The following is a 6,034-nucleotide window of genomic DNA, read 5'->3' as shown; positions in this document are numbered from 1 at the left end:
GCTACTGCCTGGGAAAGTAGTAGAGAATGGCCCAAGTCTTTGGGCCCCTGCACCCATGAAGGAAACCTGGAGGAAGCTCCTGGCTCCTGACTTCAGATTGGCACAGCTCCAACTGTTGTGGCCATCTGGGGAGTGAACCAGCAGACAGAAGACTCCCTCCCTCCCTTCCTCCCTCTACCCTCTCCCTGCCTCTACATTTCTATAACTCTGACTTTGAAATAAATAAATAAATAAATATTAAAAAAGAAATTAGAAAGTTGCTAGGTCATGTCCTTTGCCCATTTCTAAATTGGATTATTTGTTTTGTTGTTGTTGCGTTCTTGAGCTCTTTATATATCCTGGATATTAATCCTTTATCAGTTGTGTAGTTTGCAAATATTTTCTCCCATTCTGTCAGTTGCCTCTTCACTTTGTTAATTATTTCCTTTGCAGGCAGAAGATTCTTAGCTTGATGTAATCCCACTTGTCTATTTTTATCTATATTTCCTGTGCTTCTGGGGTCTTTTCCAATAATCCTTTACCTATGCCAATATCTTGAAGAGCTTCATCAATGTTTTCCTTAGTACTTTGAAGGTATCATGTCATAGATTTAGATCTATAAGGTAGGGGTCTTGTTTCATACTTCTCATGTGTGGATACAATTTTCACAGCATCATTTGCTGAAGAGACTATCCTTTCTTCAGGGACTGATTTTAGCTCATTTGTCAAAGAATAGTTCGTTGTAGATGTGTGAATTAATTTGAGGTTTCTTTTCTGTTCCTTTGGTCTACATGTATATTTTTAATGTCAGTATCAGCCCGTTTTGATTATAACAGCCCTATAGTATGTCTCAAAATCTAGTAAAGGGATATATTTGGTTTTATTCTTACTCTTTAAGATTATTTTAGCTAGTCAGGGTCTCTTGTGTTTCCATATGAATTTTAGCAACATTTTTTTCTAGACCTCAGAAGAATGTCATTGGTAGTTTGCTTGAGATTGCATTGAATCTCTGAATTTCTTTTGGTAGTATGGACATTTAGATTATATTAATTCTAAAAAGAAATTCTTCCAATCCATGAACACAGAATATTTTTTCCATTTTTTATGTGTTCTTCTGTTTGTTCCTTTAATGTTTTGTAATTTTCTTTGTAGAGATCTCACACATACTCAATTAAATTTATTCCAATATATTTAGGGTAATTTGTAGGTATTGTGAATGGGATTGATTTTACAACTTCTTTCTCAGTCATGGCAATGATTGTGTATACAAAGGCTACTAATTTTTGCATGTTCATTTTATATTCTACAACTTTATCAACCTCTTTTTTGAGTTCTAATAGTCTCTTAGTGTTTTGGTTCCCCTATATATAGAAACATGTCATCTGCAAACAGGGATAATTTGACTTCCTCCTTTTCCAATTTGTATCCCTTTGACTTCTTTTTCTTGTTTAATGGCTCTAGCTTAAATTTTCAGAACTATATTGAACAGTAATGCTGAAAGTGGGCATCTTTATGTGGTTCCAGATCTTGGTGGAAATGTTTCCAAATTTTGCCCATCAGTATGATGCTGGCAGTGGGTTTGTAATAAATTACCTTATTGTGTTGAGGAATGTTCCTTCTATACCCAATTTGCATGAAGGTTTTAATCATGTTTTTTCCACATCTATTGAGATAATCATATGGTTTTTGCTCTTTGGTTTGCTAATGTGATGCATCATATTGAATGATTTGCATGTGTAACCATCCCTGCATACCAGGGATAAATCCCATTTGGTCTGGGTGAATGATCTTTCTGATGTGTTTTTAGAATCAATTAGCTATTATTTTGTTGAAGGTTTTTGCATCTATGTTCATCAGGAATGTTGGTATATAGTTGTCTTTTTTTGTTATTTCTTCTTCTGGTTTTAAAATTAAGCTGATGCTGTCCTCATAGAAGGAGATTGGGAAGTTTCCATCCCTTTAAATTGTTTCAAATAGTTTCATAAGAATTGGAATCAGTTCTATAAAAGTTTGATAGAATTTAACAATTAAGCCATATGGTCCTGGGCTTTTTCTGTTTTGGAGGGTCTTTTTTTTAACTTTTATTTAATGAATATAAATTTCCAAAGTAAGGCTTATGGATTACAATGGCATCCCCCAACCCATAACTTTCCTCCCATCTGCAACCCTTCCCTCTCCCGCTCCCTCTCCCCTTCCATTCACATCAAGATTCATTTTCATTTCTCTTCTATACAGAAGATCAATTTAGTATATATTAAGTAAAGCTTTCAACAGTTTGCACCCACACAGAAACACAAAGTGAAAAATACCGTTTGAGTACTAGTTATAGCATTAAATCACAATGTACAGCACATTAAGGACACAGATCCCACATGAGGAGTAAGTGCACAGTGACTCCTGTTGTTGACTTAACAAACTGACACTCTTGTTTATGGTGTCAGTAATCACCCTAGGCTTGGAGGGTCTTAATTACGGACTCAACCTCCATCTTGGTTATTGTTTTATTTAGGTTTTCTATATCTTTATGAGTCAATTTTTTGTAAACTGTATGTGGCCAGAGCTCTATCCATTTTTTCTAGATTTTAGAATTTGTAGTCATAAAGCTGTGTGTAGTAATTCCTGATGAGTCTTTTTATTTATGTGCTATCTGTTGTTACATCTCCTTTTTCATCTCTGGTTTTATTGATTTGGGTCTTTTGCCTCTTTTTTTTTCTTTGGTTAGGTAGGCCAACAGTATATCAATTTTGTTTATTTTTTTAAAACACTAGCTCTTCATTTCACTGATCTCTTGTATAATTTTGAGGGGTTTCAATTTTGTTTATTTGCTTTAATTTTAAGTATGTCTTCCCTCCTACTCATTTTGGGTTTGGTTTGTTGTTTTTCTAGGGCTTTGAGATGCACTGATAGCTCATTTATTTGATGCCTTCCCAATTTCTTGACAGAGGCACTATTTGCTATAAAATTCCCTCTTAATTCTGCATTTGCTGTATCACATGAGTTTTGATGTGTTATATTGTCATCTTCATTCATTTCTAGGAATATTTTGATTTCCCTTTTGATTTCTTCTAGGACTCACTGTTCATTCAAGAGCATGCTTTTCAGTTTCCATGTGTTTGCATACTTTCTAGAATTTCCTTTTTTTATTTTATTTTGACAAGTAGAATTATAGACAGTGAGAGAGAGAGACAGAGAGAAAGGTCTTCCTTCCATTGGTTCACTCCCCAAATGGCCACTATGGCCGGTGCTGCACCAGCCCGAAGCCAGGAGTCAGGTGCCCCCTCCTGGTCTCCCATGCGGGTGCAGGGGCCCAAGCACCTGGGCCATCCTTCACTACCCTCCCGGGCCACAGCAGAGAGCTGGACTAGAAGAGGAGCAACCAGGACTAGAACCCAGCACCCATATGGGATGCCAATGCCGCAGGCAGAGGATTAGCCAAGTGAGCCATGGCACCGGCCCTAGAGTTTGTTAAGTCAGTACCTTCCAACTGTGATCAGAAAAGATTTTTTTGAATTTATTGAGATTTGCTTTATATACTAGCATATGGTCTATTGTATAGAAAGTTCCATGCACTGATGAAAAGAATGTATGTTCTGTAGCTGTGGGATAAAATGATCTACCGATATCAATTAGATCCATTTGGTCCACAAGGTAGATTAGCTCTGTAGTTCCTTTGTTGATTTTCTGTTTACTTGATTTATCAATTGATGAAACTGGGGTGTTGAAGTCCCCCTTATTTTTGTATTGGAATATATGTCTCCCTTTAGATTCATTTATATTTGTCTTAAATAGCCAGGTGCCCTGGCATTGGGTGCATATACATTTACTGTAGTCACATCTTCTTGTTGAATTGATCCCTTAATCATTACATAATGCCCTTCTTTGTCTCTTTAAACAGTTTTTGTGTTAAAGTTATTTTGTTTGACATTAGGATGGCTATACCTGCTGTTTGTGTTTTTTGTTTGTTTGTTTTTTGCTGTTAGCATGGAATATCTTTTTCTATTCTTTTACTGTCAGTCTGTGCATATCTTTGTTGGTGAGGTGTGTTTCTTGTAGACAGTAAATAGATGAGTCTTATTTTTTAATCCATTTAGCCAGTCCTTATCATTTAATTGGAAAATTTAGGCCATTGACAGTCAGGATTATTATTGATAAGCAGTGACTGGCTCCTACCATTTTCCCATAAATATTCCTATTGCTCACTCTGGATTTCCTTTCTCTCTGTATGTAGCACATCCTTAAGACTCATTTGTTATGCTGGACAAGTGGTTACAAGTTCTTTCAATTTCTGTTTATTTTGTAAAGTCTTTATTTCTCCTTCATTAATAAATGAGAGCTTTGCTAGGTACAGAATTTTAGTTTGACAGTTTCTTTCTTCTAGCCTGTATGGTTTCTTTATTTATTTATTATTATTTTTTTGACAGGCAGAGTGGACAGTGAGAAAGAGAGACAGAGAGAAAGGTCTTCCTTTGCCATTGGTTCACCCTCCAATGGCCACCGCGGCTGGCGCGCTGAGGCCAGTGCACCGCGCTGATCCGAAGGCAGGAGCCAGGTACTTATCCTGGTTTCCCATGGGGTGCAGGGCCCAAGCACTTGGGCCATCCTCCACTGCCTTCCCAGGCCACAGCAGAGAGCTGGCCTGGAAGAGGGGCAACCGGGACAGAATCTGGAGCCCCGACCAGGACTAAAACCCGGTGTGCCAGTGCCACAAGGCAGAGGATTAGCCTAGTGAGCTGTGGCGCTGGCTCTGTATGGTTTCCGATAAGAAATCAGCAGTTAGTCTAATAGAAGATCCTCTGAAGGTAATCTGGCATTTCTCTTGTGCACATTTTAGAACTTTTTTTATGTTTTACTGTTGAAAACTCAATTATAACATTTGTGGTGAAGATCTTGTCTAATTATTCCTGCTAGGAGCTCTATGTTCTTCCAATACTTGGATGTCCCTTTATTTCTTCAAATTAGGGAAGTTTTGTACTATTACTTCACTGAATAGGCCTTCTAACATATTCTCACTTTCCACACCTTCAAGAACTCCTAAAATAAATATGTTTTGTCATTTCATAGTATCACACAAATCTCAAAAACTATTTTCAGTTTTTCTAATTTTTCCTTTAAGACATTTCCATGGATTTGTCTTCTAGCTTGGATTTTCTTTCTTCTGCCTTGCCAAGTCTGTTATCAAGGTTTTCCACTGTATTTTCTATTTGATGTATTGAAGTCTTTAATATATCAATTTGATTTCTCTTCAATATCTCTATCGCTTGGCAAAATTTGTCATCTATATCATGTATGGATTTCTTCATTTCATGCATTTGTTTCTCTGTGTCTCTGAGTAATCTTATGATCGTTCTTTTGAGTTCATTTTCAGGTATTACATCAAACTCTTCATTATCACATTTTAATACTGAAGTGTTGTTGCGTTCCTTTTGGGGAGTCATGTTGCCTTCCTTACTCTTGTTTCTGGTATTTCTCTGTTTATTTTTAGGTATTTGTGGAAATACTTGGTTTTCTCCTCTGATAACTCTGTGGAATGTCTGCTCCTTCAGTGGCTATCTGGAAGTGTGTGCTTGGTAGGCCTTGGGTGCTGTTGTCAATGCTCAAGAGTGGAATGAAAGTCCAGGGTGACACCCAAGTTGGATGTGGTAGATCTCCTCTATTGTCAGCAGGCCAGAGTATGATCCCATCTGTTTGCATAATCACAGCCTCGCCTCCTCTCTTCCAAGGTGACCAAGGACCAGGCTTAGCCTACAGTGGCTAAAACCCCCACCCATACAGGTACATGAACCTCACAAAGGATTTGTGTAGTCCCCAGTGTGAGCATGGAACCCTCTGCAATGACCCAACCCAGACAACCAGGATGCTCTGAGCCACTGAGACTCAATGATTGCCCAGAGACACAACTGCACCCCATACCTTATCCTATAGTCACAGAATTCCCACAGTCAAAGCATATAGGACTCCTACAGTCACAGGGTGCAGCATGTCCACTCTCAGGCCCACATGCCTGCCCCATCTGTGGAAAGAGCAGAGGCGTTCTCAGAGCCAGCTCTTTGTGGGT

This window comes from Oryctolagus cuniculus, chromosome 13 (assembly GCF_964237555.1).
Source record: "Oryctolagus cuniculus chromosome 13, mOryCun1.1, whole genome shotgun sequence".
Lineage (NCBI taxonomy): Eukaryota > Metazoa > Chordata > Mammalia > Lagomorpha > Leporidae > Oryctolagus > Oryctolagus cuniculus.
This window is presented reverse-complemented; position numbering follows the sequence as displayed.